At 31.7% G+C, this 17,067-nt stretch overlaps 1 long non-coding RNA gene across 1 annotated transcript; it reads right to left on the reverse strand.

Annotated features, from left to right (window-relative positions):
• Positions 1-2,156: 2,156 nt before the first annotated feature.
• Positions 2,157-15,080, reverse strand: LOC145270705 (uncharacterized). The gene is made up of 2 exons (XR_013865527.1): positions 14,899-15,080; positions 2,157-6,351 (listed from the first exon to the last, which is right to left on the reverse strand). It is a non-coding gene; the product is annotated as an uncharacterized LOC145270705 (long non-coding RNA).
• Positions 15,081-17,067: the final 1,987 nt, after the last annotated feature.

Genomic DNA, 17,067 nt, shown 5'->3' on the forward strand with positions numbered 1-17,067 from the left:
TGTTTTGCTTTAGTAATTATGCAGAGAAAGGAACATGAAATTCAACAGTTATGAAATTGTTATGTAAAACTACAGTCCTGTTTAGAAAACTACAGTCCTATTTCTTAGCTATTTTATTTCATATGTATACGTATATTCATATGCATATATTTTCATGAAAACATTTTCTGGAGCAGTGTTACAAGGCACGTGTAAGAAAATCAGCAGCAGCTGTAGGATAGCTGGCTTGTGAAAATAGATTCGTGAAAACGAAGGCAAGAATTTTTTTTCTGAATCAGCACTTCCACTAATTTTAGCCACGAGTCAGCACAGTTTATTTGAACATGTGTTATTATATATTACTAGTTGTTGGGTATATAAGTTATAAGTACGGGACAAACATACTAAATAAAATCAACGGCGAATTTAGACAAATGAAGGTTTAGCACATTAACATTTTTTACTTTTAAATGTGAATTTATTTTTATTTTTACTTTGACTTTCTCGTGTTTCCCTTTATGTATTCTATATGTTGATAAATATTACTTTGTTTTGTGTTTTGAACGTATAGAAACTTATGGAGGCGTTGTCAAACATCTAAACCATTTTTGTGACATCGGAAAACTTTCATTTTTTACCATTTATTGGCTTCACAAGTTTTTGAATAGAATGAATTAATTTTCTAAAATGGACGTTTTGATCTAGCTTTAGATAATGTTGTACTGTCTTTACTTCAAGGTATTGCATCCTTCTATTGGAGAATGGACATCTTTGCGTCTTATCATCTTAGGTTTAATGAGTGCCATCCACGCTATGGCAACATAATTGTGTGAAATTGGCAATTCTAATACGCATAGATCAAAATACAAATTGAATAAGATTATAAAATATTTATGAGAAAATCGAAACAAGTAATTGTATTAAGAGAAGAAACATTTCTAACTAAAAAATTAACAAGGATTAAAGATAGGAATTCATCTTTATAATATATGTGTCTTTTCATTTCGATTAAATGTCTTTATTCGGTTAGATCTCCATGGACAAATGTTTTATCATCTCTTTAGTCTCATGTGTGGCTAAGCGTACCTCGATAAAATGGGATTTTAACTGCTTGTGACAGTGAAATTTGAATGAAGCACACAAAACATATAGATGAAAACAACCATGATGAAAGTCTAAACTCTTTAGTAGATATTTAGACACAAAAACTTGATATAAAATAAACGATTTATTGAGATATATTAAATTTAAAAAAAAAACTGTAAAACGTTTTATTGAGATAATTCAAAATTAAGTAATATTTTTTAAATGTCCAAACAGTTTATTACGATGTATTAAATTTTACAAAATTAAAAAATTTTTATTGAGATGCATTAAATTTTTTAAAAAAATCTCTTAAAAGGTTTTATTTAGATGTATTAAATTTTTTAAAAATTAAAAAAAAAATTAAAGCGTTTCATTGAAATGTATTAAATTTTAAAAAATAAAAAAGTGCCCAAACGTTTCATTGAGACGTATTAAATTTACAAATAAAACTGTTAAAACATTTTATTAAATTTAAAACATAAAACTGTTAACACGTATTAAATTTAAAAAAATAAACACTGTTAAAACATTTGAGATGTATTGAATTTTAATAAACTATTAAAACGTTTCATTGAAATGCATTAAAAAATTTAAAAATAAAAAAAAACTGTTAAAACGTTTTATAGAGATGAATTAAATTGAAAAAACTTTTAAGACGCTTCATTGAAATGTATTAAACTTTAAAAAATAAAAAAAATGTCAAAACGTTTTATTGAGATGTATCAAATTTAAAAATAAAACTGTCAAAGCGTTTGAGATGTATTCAATTTTAAAACACTGTTAAAACGTTTTATTGATATGTATTAAACTTTAAAAAATAAGACAAATTTTACATATTTAATTGAGATGTATTAATTTTTAAAAAAATTTAAAAAACTGTTAAAACGTGTTAAATTTGAAAAAAAACCTGATAAAACCCTAATTGAGATATATAAAATTTAAAAAATACAAAAAATTGTTAAAACGTTTTAATGAGATGTATTAAAATTTAAACAAAATTGGTAAAACATTTTATTTAGTTGTATTAAATTTAACAAAATAAAAAAACTGTTAAAAGGTTTTGTCGAGATGTATAAAATTTAATAAAAACAAACTGTTAAAACGTTTTATTTAGATGTATTACTTTTAACAAAATAAAAACTGTTTAAAGGTTGTCTTGAGATGTATTAAATCTTAAAAAATAGAAAAAACTGTTAAAACATGAACTCGGTATAAAGGCTGTATGTTCTATAATTACTTTTTTCTCACTCTGTTTAACCAAAAAGTTGATTCTTTCTCCTTGTCTCATTTTATTATGTCAGCTTAAATAGTTCCATTTTCTAAGCACATAGCCGTAGGCATCGTAGAGTCATCGTCAATGGGGTATATGTTGTATATAAAACCCTGGTATTTCGTTTAAATATTTTTCTCTGTTTAACCAAATAATATTTAGGAAATAAACTTCTAAGGTTATTTCTTTCTCCTTCTTGTCTCATTTTATTATGTCAGCTTAAATAGTTACATTTTCTAAGCACGTAGCTGTAGGAATCGTAGAGTAAACGTCAATGGTGTATATAAAACCCTGGAATTTCGTTTTAATATTTTCTCCATTTTCTCATCATATCTATTCCAAAACATAATATTATTATTGTTGGTGGCAACTTCAATGCACAGTTAGGCAGGAGCCAACACCGAAAATTTGCATATCATCAAATGTCAAATAAAAACATGGGACACATGGGACACTTTATAATAGAAAATGATCTGATCTATGTCAACACCCGTTTTCGAAATTAGAGAGAAGGAAAACAATGGACGTTCACATATCGAGATGGACGCAATGCTCAACTGGATTACATATTAGAGGAAATGGATCAATAGTTCCAAATCTGTAAAGCATATCACTCAAACGGAGGCATTTTCTAATTAATTACAACAGGGATCAAATAATGTGATGTCTGTCACAAAAATCACTCACATTGCTAAATGGTATTACGTCATATTCGCAAACATTTAAATATTTCATAAGATGCCGTAATAGTTTTAAGAAACTGTCGTCATTTCGGTTTCAGATACTGAATTTTACAAAGCTGCAGCAAAAACCTGTTTTTTTTTCAGGTTACGATGTGGAATACAATGTTTTTCCAGACCCTGGTTACGGTTTTTGCCCCGTCTTACGGTGTTATTTATGATGTTATTTGATTATTTACATGTAATATTGTATAGCTAAATGCAATTGATGATATCAAAATGTAAAATACTCCATTTCTTAAGTATGTAGCTGTAAGAATCGTAGAGTCATAGTCAATGGGGTATATGTCCAACTATTGTTCCCACAACTTCCTGCAACATTCAATATTCAACATTTTACAGATGATGTGGATATATTTACACAATCCATTGTATTTCCAACAAATGTCAAATGGCTCAAAATAACTTCTCTGTTGCACAAACTACACTTGTCATTCTGAGATCCTTCATCTTATTATTCACATATCGAGATGGACGCAATGCTCAACTGGATTACATAGTTCCAAATCTGCGAAATCGGTGTTTTTCCTGGGGATGGGGCATTCTACAGGACGCCATAATTCCCCTATTAGTTAAGTTACTCCAACCAAGAGATCGTTTTTAAGATTCTAAAGTATTATTATTTTATTTCTTTTGCACTTGGTTCATCGGGTACATTCGCCAGGTAGATTTTGAAATTACTTTTCATTCTCCCAGCTGTTCCTATAATGCCTGATATGATGGATATCTTCTTAAGATTCCAGTTTCTTTTCATTTTGTGCATAAGTCCTTGGTATTTTGTTATTTTTTCCTTCCTTTCTGTGTTAAGGCCAGCATCATTATGGACGCTTACTCCACGTAGGGTTGGCACATTCTCCTTCTTGCTCCATATCTCAGTATGAAAAAATTCAGGTGATCGGTCATCTCATTTTCAGTAGTCCCACAAGTCTCCTGTGTGTCAGGAGTAACTTACTTGAATCTGTGTTTAATAGAGAAGTAGTCAACCACCTCAGTAAAAATAACCTTCTTAGTTACATCCAATATGTTTCCGTTCTGCTAGATCTATAGCAGATATGCTTACAGTTATCATAGGATTAGCGAATCTCTCAATGGAGGCTTCCTTTCTGGGGCAATTGCTCTTGACATATCAAAGGCCTTTAATAGGGTATGGCATAAAGTTCTACTTCACAAAATCTCCAGCTATGGAATAGCTGGAAATGCCTTTTCAAGTATGCATAAGAGAAGTGGTTGATGGGCAGAAATCAGTAACTCATAGTATTAATGCTGGTGTCCCTCAGGGGGCAATCCTGGGTCCAACTCTCTTCCTGATCTACATTAATGATCTTCCAAATCACATCCTTAGATCTTTTATATGTATTTTTGCTGACGACACTACTATGTTAGCACATCGAACGACCAAGTTCTCTCTGATTCTCTCTCCTCTGAGCTTGAGCGCGTGTTACATTTGGGTAAAAAGTCACTGATTTTAATATATCTAAAACCAAGCTTCTCGGTTTGCATCAGCAACGCTGTGATCCCCATCTAGCATAAATTGAAATAAATGGCTCTCGTCTTGGGGAGGCTCCATGTTTTGACAAGCTCCTGTGCTTGACCTTTACTCCTGATCTAAGATGGAATACATATATTAAATTTGTTGCCAAGGCCGATGGAAAAATGATGGGATTCTTCTACCGATCCAGTAGATATCTACCTGCTGATGCAATTCTATATAAGAGCCAGGTACGTCCAAGGATAGAGTATTGCTGTCACATCTGAGCAGGAGCAGCTAGGAAAAACTTATCCTGCCTTGAAAGAGTTAAAAATAGACTTCTTAGCCTAGTGGCGATGTCCTTTCTTTTCCCTGCAACCTCTTTTTTATCGTTATTTTAATGGCAGGTGCTCATTTGAGCTCCAATCTATTGATGCCCTCGCCACACATACATGAGAAGCACTTGCTTGGCTACAAACACTATCAATAATTCCCTCACTCTTTATCTGTGCCTAAACTTAAACATAGATTCCATGAAAAACGCTTCTTCCTAAGAACGGTACACCTGTGGAACTCTGTTCCGTTTACCTGCTGTCAAGCTATCTACAATATGACCGTCTTCAAGTTCAATGTAAATAAGTTCTTGAGGAGCCGTTCCCCTCAATCTATCAAATTGATCAATTTTACACTTCTAACGATTACTATATTGTCCTTTTGACCAATGTACATTATTTAACACTTATCCTCGAGTGGCCTCTGGGTCTTTTAAGTGCTGATTTCATTTGTAATGTGTTTTCATATGACGCAACAAAGATGACTTTTGTGCAAAGGAAGAACTACATACTTCACACGAATGTGGTTTCTCCCTTGTATGTGATTTCATATGAATTGATAAACTTGAATTCCATGCAAAAGAAGAACCACATATGTAACAAGTATATGGTTTGTCTCCTGTATGTGTTTTCATATGACTCAACAAACTTGACTTCCGTGCAAATGAAGATCCACATACTTCACAAAAATGTGGTTTGTCTCCTGTATGTGTTGTCATATGACTCAGCAAATTTGACTTTTGTGAAAAACAAGAACCGCATACTTCACAAGAATGTGGTTTTTCTCTCGTATGTGTTTTCATATGAATCAACAAATTTGATTTGTGTGCAAAAGAAGAACCACATACTTTACAAGAATGTGGTTTGTCTCCTGTATGTGTTTTCATATGACGCAACAAAGTTGATATTCTTGCAAAAGAAGAACCACATACTTCACAAGAATGTGGTTTGTCTCCTGTATGTGTTTTCATATGATGAAACACAGTTGACTTTAGTGCAAAGGAAGAACCACATACTTCACAAAAATGTGGTTTGTCTCCTGTATGTGTTTTCATATGATGCAACAAAGTTGATTTTCTTGCAAACGAAGAACCACATACTTCACAAGAATGTGGTTTTTCTCCTGTATGTGTTTTCATATGACGCAACAAAGTTGACTTTTGTGCAAAAGAAGAACCACATACTTCACAAGAATGTGGTTTGTCTCCTGTATGTGTTTTCATATGGAGCCACAAAGTATACTTTTGTGCAAAAGAAGAACCACATACTTCACAAGAATGAAGTTTGTCTCCCATGTTTGCTCGCATCTAATTCCACAAAAATTATATGCAATGGACAGTATGAGGAGATACGCTTATAAATTTCAAGTTTAGAAAATTTATATGAAGAAATTTAATTATTATAAAATTATTGAAATCACCAATGACGAAAGGTCCTTCTGATGCATTAATGGAGTTCTTTTCATTGTTGCAAATTCTGGAAATATAAAGTAAATTTGAAAAAATACATTTCATTTAGTAAAATTGAATTTATTATGTTAATTTTTATAAATATAAATTCATTATTAATAAAATTCAAAATGATTATATGGTTTGTTAACAAAATTAATTTGTTTCTATTTTCAAATATTCATCTAATTTTTTTACATGCATTTTAGAGATGAGGATTGATTATCTATATTATTTTGATTCTTCAGAATACTGTTCTCATCTTGGGTGTTATTTTCACGTTTCTATTTTACCTCCGATTTTATGGTAGATGGTTTCCCTTTTCCATCCATATACCGTCATAACTAATGTTTAAATCTTTCCACATATTACAGCTTTTCAATATTTTTCTAATTTTACTGTTAGTGAATGACATGGCTCACATTTGTATAATTGTTTTTTTTTCCATAAGCGACTTTATATGCACAGCCTGTTTTGGTGAGTCGAACCACTCTTGAATACTATCCTCACGTTTTATAGATTACAGATTCTTTATATTTTTCTGACAAGTCCTTCATGTATGGTGTACAAACTGTTATCCACATAACATGACAGCAGCATTCAGCAGCGATTTTTTATATGCATTTTATTAGTACATATTGATTTTGTTCAGTGTTGTAGGAAACAGATTGTTACTTTCTTTACATAATATACATTGTGAGAATTAAAGTTTTGATACTGGTTACATAATTAAAGATACTATATATTATTATTGTTGTGTTATGAGAATCTTTTACTGATGTTAATCCTTGTCAGTGGGAAGGTCACATTTTTTGACGTGCACAGTTGTCAATGGTAAGTCACATCTATAGCCCAGAGACAAAAGCAAAAGACAAGAGAGGTCTACAATCAGCCGTCAATCAAAATATCACAAGCAAGGCTCCATCTACTCACCTCCACCAAGACAATAAAACATGTAATTCATGTTTATACCAAATTAAGTGTACAATTTTTTTGCCGACGAAAAATCCACTGCATTTTTTTTTATTTTGTAAAATATAATATATATGCATCAATCTTTTACTTTTGTAATATATAATATATATGCATCAATCTTTTACTTTTGTAATATATAATATATATGCATCAATATTTTACTTTTGTAAGGGATAATATATATGCATCAATCTTTTACTTTTGTAAAATATAATATATATGCATCAATCTTTTACTTTTGTAAGGGATAATATTTGGAAAGCAAGAAAAAACTGATAGACAACTTTAATAAGAAAACAAAGTCCATAGACTTTAAGATTGGAGATCTGGTTTATTATAAGATCCACCAAAAGCGGGAAAAGCTAGATGTATGTTAGAAACCATATTATGTGGTTATACATAAAACAGGCCCGGTCTCATATAAGATTAACGATCAGTTGACATGCTCATGATAAAGGTGCATGCGGAACATCTGCTTACAACCTTGATCAAGGAATAGAACATTTCCAAAACGGAAAGACCATTAAGAACCACCAGATTGGCTTCTGCGAGGAAGTCCACTGAGTCAGATAGCAATTCGGCCATGGAACAAACTGATATCACAATATGAAAGACTCAACATCATCAGGAAAACTAGATGAAGAATCTGACATACTATTGATGGAGATGAGAGTATTAACACCTTGCATGACTTCGAGTTATCCCTTATTGCATCACTTGGATGTCAAAGGTGATAATAGCATCCACTTGAAAAGGCTCAGAGTAGGTTTGGAGTTTGGAAGTGGGGAAGACGAACAAATGAAAGGGAATTATTTAGGTTGGGTAAGATCTATATTCTGTTTTTCAAAAATATTCGATACTTGTGCATAATTTCACATGAATTCTTGAGAATTCCCATCAAGCATGGATTAGGCGCCCAGCAATCATCGGTTTAAGCTGAGTCTTGTTCAAATGTTCAAACACTAAATGGACCTTTTTATTTATTTTTTATGTAAGTTCGCAGTTTTTTCTGATTATTTAATTTTTTAATTCATTGGTTAGATGTTCGATTAGCCAATGAAAAAGCGCCATAAGTAAACGACTTTCGAATTGGAAGACAGTGAATAAACAAAAAAGCTAGCAAACAAATTTTGTTTCAAACTCGCCAAACAGAAAAAGACAAACACAGAAATAAATCTATGCATGTTAGAAAAACAAATAAAATCACCAATGCATGTCGCCAGGAAGGGAAATTGCCATCAAAACAAATGCTTACTGAAAAGAAGTTTGTTAATAGACAGTGCAGACAATGGGTCTTCTTGCACACAGGATCGTTTTTTCCGCGATCAAAGTTGGAGATTCCCACAATAATAAAAATCATTTTATTGTGGGCATTCCGAATGGCTACCTTGAAAAATATGTGAAAGGAATGTAGTGTTGTTTCAGAGCACACTTCTGCAGACTACACATGTTTGTAAACATATTTTTCACATTTTCTTTAAAAAATAGATAAACAATTTCTGTGGAACACTCAAAAGATTTACTGAAAAGAGTCTTGAAAACCAAAAAAACTTGTTCTTACAGCTAACAATTTACAGTTAAAAAAGTAAAATATTCATCTATTCTTGAATATAAAACCTAACAATTTAAAGTTAAAAGAGTAAGATATTCATCTTTTCTTGAAGAAAAAAAGTTGTTGATAAATAATTTGCAAAACATTTTTTTCAATAAATAAAAATATTTTCAGTCACTTTAAAGGTTTGTTATTTTTTATTATTTGTCTGTGTCTGTTACAATGCTTGGCTTAAACCAATGATTGCTAGTTTCGCCTGATCAATGCTTGATGGAAATTCCCGCGAATCTGAGTCAAATAATGCAAGAAATATTCCTTTCTCTGTATGAGACTTTGAAAGATGAAATTTTATTAACTCGAGCAGTAAACATGCATAGGATTAATCGAGTGCCATTTACCGATGTAATTTACCGTCAGATGGTTTGCAACATGCATTGGGTGTTCCATGTATTAAGACATTAACCCTAAGGTCGATTGTCGCCTATGGTCTTGGTGGTGTAACGACATAAATATTGTTTTACCAGGTAGTTCATTCATGTGTATGTAACTATCACTCCCACTAAAAATGATACAGTCCAGTGATATTATTGATGAATGAGTGAGCTGATGTTATCATTGTGGAAGACATTTCACTGCCCATTGTGGGCCAATCTGGACTCCAATACCAACTATTTCCCCAATGCAAGGTCAGCAACCTCAGTTATCAACAAATCATCAAATCGTACCGTTTTTCAGTGGGTTGTTAGTTACATACACATGAATGAAGCACATGGTAAAACAATATGTTATTACACTGCGAAGACGATAGGGAACATTATTGTCGTTAGACCAACCTAAGGAAAGAACCGATATGAAGGCTTCAAAGGCACAAGGATTACGACTTGATGTCGTGAATGTGGAGTCAGACTATGTTGAAAAGTATGCTTCTAAGCATACAATTCATAATGAATGAAGACATTTAGGGCTTAAGGATATTCTATAAGTGAAGGGCGGGCAGATTTTCGTATCTTAAAGCATTTTCATGATAAATAAAAGAATTCAATTCTTTTGCCCCAAAATTGACAGGACCGACCAAAGAAAAAAGAAGCTTACACTCAGCCGACAACATCGCACATGTGTGGCTCAATTCATACTAGCTAAGAATATCAATAGAATATCTCATAGAATATTGGCCCATTCAAACAGTGATAATATCACTCTAGGACTGACCACCAATACCAACAGTCGATGTTAATTTTAAAGTTTTGAAAAAGTAGTCATGTATTTTAATTAGAACCGTCTTAATGTATTGTCTTGTTTTTAATCACATAATTTTGGTGATGGCTAACATACTTGAAATACGAAAGGAAACAACATTTTCCACCTGTAGCACGTTTTATATACTCTTAGACTCCAAACAAAACCTCATCACTTGGACCAATCATGCAACTACCAGGAAGTTAAGTAAGTAACTCGATTGTGAGATGTTTGCCCTACCGCATGGTCAGGAGAATTGTTCAATTGGCATTTTTGATTGCATATTTTTTCTTTTCTTTCTCTTGTTCTTCCTATATGGATAGAGGAGAGTTTTACCTATGCAGGTAGAGAAGAGAAGGAATTGTTGTTAGTTTCGATTGATTGTAGGGGAAATATGTCAGGAAATTATCATATTTTTTTCATGCTACTCTAAGCAATACAACCGATGAAAGTAAGGTGCCCTATATCCAAAGAGAGTCACTAGCAGTTTACCCTCTCTGTCCTCAAGATGAGGAAGGGGATTAAAAGTTTACTTGTTTACATCCTCTCATATGATTATCATAGGTAACATTTAAAACGTAACCAAATTTCATAACAAACACATGGATAGGGGTCTAAAAGATACACACGTTCTTTAATCATAGCCCAAAGGAAAAAAAGTTTATAAAATAGTAGTCTTAATCTAAATAATACAAGAGAACATTCCTCCTCTAAAAATTCAGAACCATAATGTTATAATTTGTTAAAGAATCATGATCATTTTTGTAATTTATTAATTTGTAAAGTTTCTTGCTTTGGTCAATGTTTAGAATCTTTCCAAACTCCCCAAACCCCTTTACAATGACGACTTTTATGAAAAATGTACTTTTTCAAAAACATTTTTAACATTTAAATATAAATTAAACGTAAAATGAGCATCCACTTTATGGCCACCTAGATATCAGGTTAGTTTTGACTTTGTTTTTTGGTCGAAAAGTATTTTTTGTTTTCTTTTCTGCTTTTCTCTTTCAATAAAGACACAAAGACATTAAAGCCCAAAAATAAAGAATAATATGTTTCCAGAGATGTGTCGTACCTTATGTTATCAGTGATGGACATTTTTGTATGTGCAAGTGCACTAGTAGTTTTCCAAATATTAAGCAACGTAATTCCTTATGTTATCAGTAGTGGTCAATTCTGTATGTGCAAGTGTATACTTAATTGGCCACCACGGATAACAATCAATTACATTTTTTATATCTAGATACCTACTTTGCGGCAAATTTAAATGCGATATTCGTTTTCGTTTTCAGCATATCCGAAAACCTATCGAAGTCGTATTGTTAATGATGATTGTTAAGGTGGAAAGTAAATAAAAATTTACTAAAACGGCTTTCAGGCAGTCCAACAAAACAAAGAAAAGGTTAATTAGCCCCCTCCCCAAAGCGAGAGTTCAGTAAAAGACCTAGCTTCACACAATCAAAACAAGAGACAATGCATCGCGGATAAGTTCTACAGAAACCCCAAAATGTAAGAAAGTCCATTTTATTTTATACCTTGCTTTTCCCAGTTGTTAAATATGCTTAAATATGATCTTTTACATTTGTCCAGATTTCGTATATATGATTATAGAGTCGTGATGCCAAAAGTAATAAAAAACATATTTGGGTGTCATCAGCTAGAATCGAAACCAAAATCAAAACTGTAACATTCAAAGCTGGTGACGTTACCACTGTACAAATATAACATTCAAAGCTTACCACTGTACAAATATAACATGCATATTACCACTGTTCAAACATAACATACATATGAACTGATTAAAAATAAACTAAGATGAACGTACAAAATGTGTAATAATTTTTGTTTAATTCTGACCCTATAGAACTCATGAAAGTGGTGCCAATTTGTAAAAAAACTGACCGTGGAGTCATTCACTTCTATGGAGTCAATTTTTAAGACTGAGGTTGCAAGTGCAGGTATCTGTTGATGTCAAAAGTAGTAGAATATCTGCAGGACCATTAAAAATAAATTTAATAAGATCACTGATTACTAGTTTCCACCGAAGCACATCCTCACCAACATAACATAAAAATATAGAAATAACTCCGGAAAATAATGACACTTCACAACGAACTCAAAATCACTGTATTAAGATGGAATATTAATTCAAATCATTTAAACGTAAATGTTTTCTTGTAACGAGTTTTCATTATGCCGGCTTAGCTAAATGTGGATCTCGTGAGAATATCATGAAGTTTAAGATTTTTATGAATAGAGTGTCACACGTGGCTTGAAATGAATGTGAATATTTTCTGAGAGAAAAACAGTCATTAAACTAGATATGGGCAATTAATGTCTACTTTAGTAGGGGGTATGGTTTTTAACGCCGGTTAATCATAATATGTTTTTTAATTGTCGAGTACTTTTTATTGTATTTGAAAGATTATAGTTTAAAGTTAATTTCGCAAAGAAAAAAAGTGTGTGAAAAAAATACATGGAAAAATTTTATCTCAAATCTGAAAACCCATAGATTTCACGTAAAAATTCATTTTGGCAAAAATCGTGTTTACATGTTTCTGGCAAGAAAAATATAAGTTTTCTGGAATTATTTCCAAGTTAAGTATTCAGTTAAAGTCTTAAGATAATGAATTAATACAATAAATGTACTTAACTTTTAAAAAAAAGTAATAATTATCCAAAAATGTATCACTGGTAGGAACGAGACTTGTAATGTGGAAAAATTAATTTCCTAAAAGTAATAAGACTGCTCAGTCGAGAAGGAAGCAAGATACACTCACCTTTAGAGTTGCGAAAGAATTGCCCTTCCGCGACGTGACAGTCAGTTAACAAAATAAGTAAATCAATGTAATCATCAGCATCATCAGCAAAAGTAAACACCACTGAAATTGTAACCATCAGCAGCAAATTTGTAAATACAACTGAAATTGTAACAACCACAAGGCGGTTGATTACCTCCCTTTATAGGTCTGAAAAGGTCATGTGATCACCATCACATGACCAAGGTAAAGCTTTATAACGCTTCTAGGAAACAACAACTCTTTTGGTTAGTAAGTGCACCTACTCCCCTCTCTCCTGAGCAACCAGTAATTTCTAGTTTTCTCCACACTCTGGCGGCAAAATTGAAATATGTATGGAAGGACAAATTAGACATAATTTATGTCTTTATTCTGGTATACCGAGCGACTTTTTTTTGAGTCGAAGACCCTCCTTCCTTCATTTAAAAATGCATAAAAGTTAATTAAATTCATTAATTATACTACTGACAATTTATTTTTTGAAAAAAATGTTAGCACCATTATTTATTAATATTAATACAGAATTATAATTGGTTAAGAAAACAATTTATAATCATTAAAAAAATTACACACTAAAAAAATACAGACATACGTCAAAATTTATCATAATGTTTACGTGAAATGTAAAGTTGATAAACACAAACAGGCATGTAGTTGAAAAGAGGAGGAGGAGGAGGAGGAGGAGGAGGGTGGACAAAACAGACTGGTTTTCTTTTCAACTCTGCACATCCGTACTTACCACCATGGAACATTCGTACAATTTTTGCCATTTTTTAATTAAATTATTTTTCTATGTTCCTGTTTTTCCATTCAATTTTTTTTACTTTATTTTCCAAGATTATCTGAACATTATTTTACGTTGATAATTATACGTTTTGCGTGCAATGGAAATATTAAAATCTTACATGTAAAGATTACGTTAAAAATGTGAGCGTAAAAATAAAGTAGAAATAATTTCTGCTATTTTTTGTGAAAATATTAAATAAACAATGCTGAATTCAATGATAATATTGGTAGTTCGAGAAATAAATTTTTCTTCGAGTTATATCGAATTCATTAACACGGACTTCAGGGGCTTTTTCGTAATGTTCCTGTAAAAATTATTTTATTTTTATTTTATTGTTACAAGTTACGATGTTTTATTTACATAAAAAAATAGCAAAAAAAAAAAATTCTTGCATTTTTTATTTACTACTGAAAACCATAACTTTAGTAAGGGTGTTTTTTGTTTAAACAAAATAATACATTTTCGCTAAGATTTAAATAAAAATAATTAGTTCATTATATTTTGTGATCATTATTTGATAAATACTGAAAATTTCATCAAAATTGGTTAATTTCCTGACTTTTGGTGATTTTTTTAAGTAAAGGGACGGGTCAAAATGTTTATACGTTTTGAGCATCGGCATTAATTTTGCCCGTACCTAATAGAAATAAAACGAACTTTTTAAGGAAAAGGAAATAATAAAATCCATTCAATAATTGATATTTTAAAGTTTATTATCCATTGACTAAAGAGAAAAAAAAAATAAACCACGGTAAAAAAAAAATAAATAAATAAAAAATGAAAATATAAACTACGATAAAATATTTAGTTTAAAATGCAAATAACGATTTAGCGACGGTTTATTTACTGGATATTTCTCCGACATTCGCCGGAAGTTATTATCTTCCCTAGTAAGTTTGATTTGTTTCTATTTTTAATCCTTTTAATTAACACACGCTTATCGAGAGTAGATAAAAAAAAATGAAAATGAAAGAAACAAAACAAAAAAACAAAAAAAAAATATTGTTGATAACACAAAGAGAAAAGATAAGAATCAAGAAGTTATAAAAGGCTGAATGGGGAATCGTATGTGTAATGAAATAAACAACACAACTAAAAGTAAGGGGGGTCAGCCATGTGGGTAAAGAAAATAAACAAAGTTCGTAGTTAAGATGGAATAATAAAAAAAAAATTACGTTAAAATTATTAAAAAGTGTTTTTAAAAAGGAGATATATAATGTTTCTTACCGGAGATAGTTTTAAACGTCGAAGGACAACAGAAGATAAAAGACAGAGACATTTGAGACTAGAAGGGGAACCGACTACAACTATGGAATGAAACACCGGTCAACCTGCCGGTGTCGAGTAAGAGGAAACTCTAAAAGAAAAATGTCCGGCCAAGAGAGATAACTGTTAAAATGCATGCAAAAATAGACAACTATTTTAAAAAGAAAACAACTTTTATAATTATTGTAATTATTTATAATAAAAAAAGTTTTTTTTTTTAATTGAAAAGAGAGTTTAAGAGTTTATCTTGGAACTTAACTCTACTGTTTTGTTAAGTAAACTACTTTTAATTTATTCGATTTCAAAATATATTTTCACTTAAAATTATTTATGCATGTATGATATATATATATATATATATATATATATATATATATATATATATATGTCAGGTCATGTCATGTGCTACTGGTACAATGTAACCCAGTACTACCTGCCTCATGGTCGGGTCACCGGCGACTAAACTGGTTCCCCCATCAGACTTGTTTGGTGAGGAGGGCAGCTAGTCTCCCTGAAGGATTAAAAACAAGACCTTCCAAAGGGCGAATGAACTCTTTTTCTGGGTCAACGGCCAACTAGCACCATGTATATTTGTGTGTGTATGTGCGTATTGGGGTGGAGAGGGCTCCCGTAAGCCGTGGTGAAGGCAACCTGTCCAGGAGAAGCAAATCTCTGATTTAAAAAAACCCATAAAGCGGAAGACCATTACTCGCATTAAGCTGGTCTGAAGTTTAATTTGTTGCTGGCTATCTTGCTCTTGCTTGTTGCTGGATCTCAACATTTTGAACCGAGAGAGAAACTTAGCTGTCGTACAAAGCTAAGACTCTGTAACATCATATTTGTATAGATACTCCCTGAGGCATTTGGGCTCATGGATTTTAAATGTCTGAGGGAGAGGCACTCGTCTGACAAGACGTTGCAATCATCAGCATATATATACATATGTATACTGCTAAATTATATAACAAATTACTGTAACATCTACAAACAAAAAAACATCCACCTCAAATCTTCATCTATCCCATCTTTTACTGCTTTATCCTCACAGAATAACTTATATCTCAAATTTATTTTAATCCCATTTAACCCTATTTATCCACCATACAATTATCCACTGTCATATGTCTGTTGTTCAATCATATCGGTGTCACTGGTCACATGTGTTTAAAAAAAATTAGGTATGGGCATTTTAATGGCTGCTTCGGTAGGGGAGCATGGCTTTAAACGTTGATTAATCATAATATTTTTAAAAAATTTCGATTACTTTTTTTTATTGTATTTGAAAGATTATACTTTAAAGTTAATTTCTGAAAGAAAAAAGTGTGTGAAATAAAAAAAATACTCGGAATAATTTTATCTAAAATCTGAAAAACCGTACATTTCACGTAAAAATTCATTATGACAAAAATCGCGTTTACACTTTTCTGGCAAGTAAAATATAAGTAGCAATATGGTAGCAACGAGACTCGTCCATTCGCATCAAATTAAATTCTTGCGGCAAAATTGAAATATATAAGAGTATTAACAGGCATTTCCACCATACTTGGTTTTAATTTATTCCCGGGACATAAACGGTTTAGTGTTACGTAAGAAAAGAAGGATTTCTAGCCAGCAGTATCCAAAAGACAGTAAAAATAGACTGAGCACACTTTCGCCTTCATTGATATTTTGAGGAAATATACAATTTTTCTGTCCCGATAATGATGTACGTCCCATAATGGGTTTGGGACTTTTGGGGGCACATAATAGAAGAATGGTTCTTAAAACCACAAACGGCGCAATGATGAGGAAAACCCTCTATCCCCTTGCAAACAGTCTCGGGGTGCTCACCAAGGCCCGTTCGTAAAATACGCTTAAATATAATATTTTAATTTGTTCAGATTTCGTATATAATATGATATTGTTTCGTGATGTCAGGAGTGATAATAAAAAAGTATTAGTGTGTCATCAGCTAGAATCGAAACCAAAAGTTAAAAAAAAGTATTAAAAGCTGGTGACGTTACCACATTACAAATGTGACATGCATATAAACTGATTAAAAATAAACTAAGATGAATGTGCAAATTGTATAACTATTTTTTTTAATTCTTACCCTATACAACTCATGGAAGCGGTGCCAATTTGTAAAAA

This window comes from Euprymna scolopes, chromosome 46 (genome assembly GCF_053919585.1).
Source record: "Euprymna scolopes isolate OS-2025 chromosome 46, ASM5391958v1, whole genome shotgun sequence".
NCBI classification, from domain to species: Eukaryota; Metazoa; Mollusca; class Cephalopoda; order Sepiida; family Sepiolidae; genus Euprymna; species Euprymna scolopes.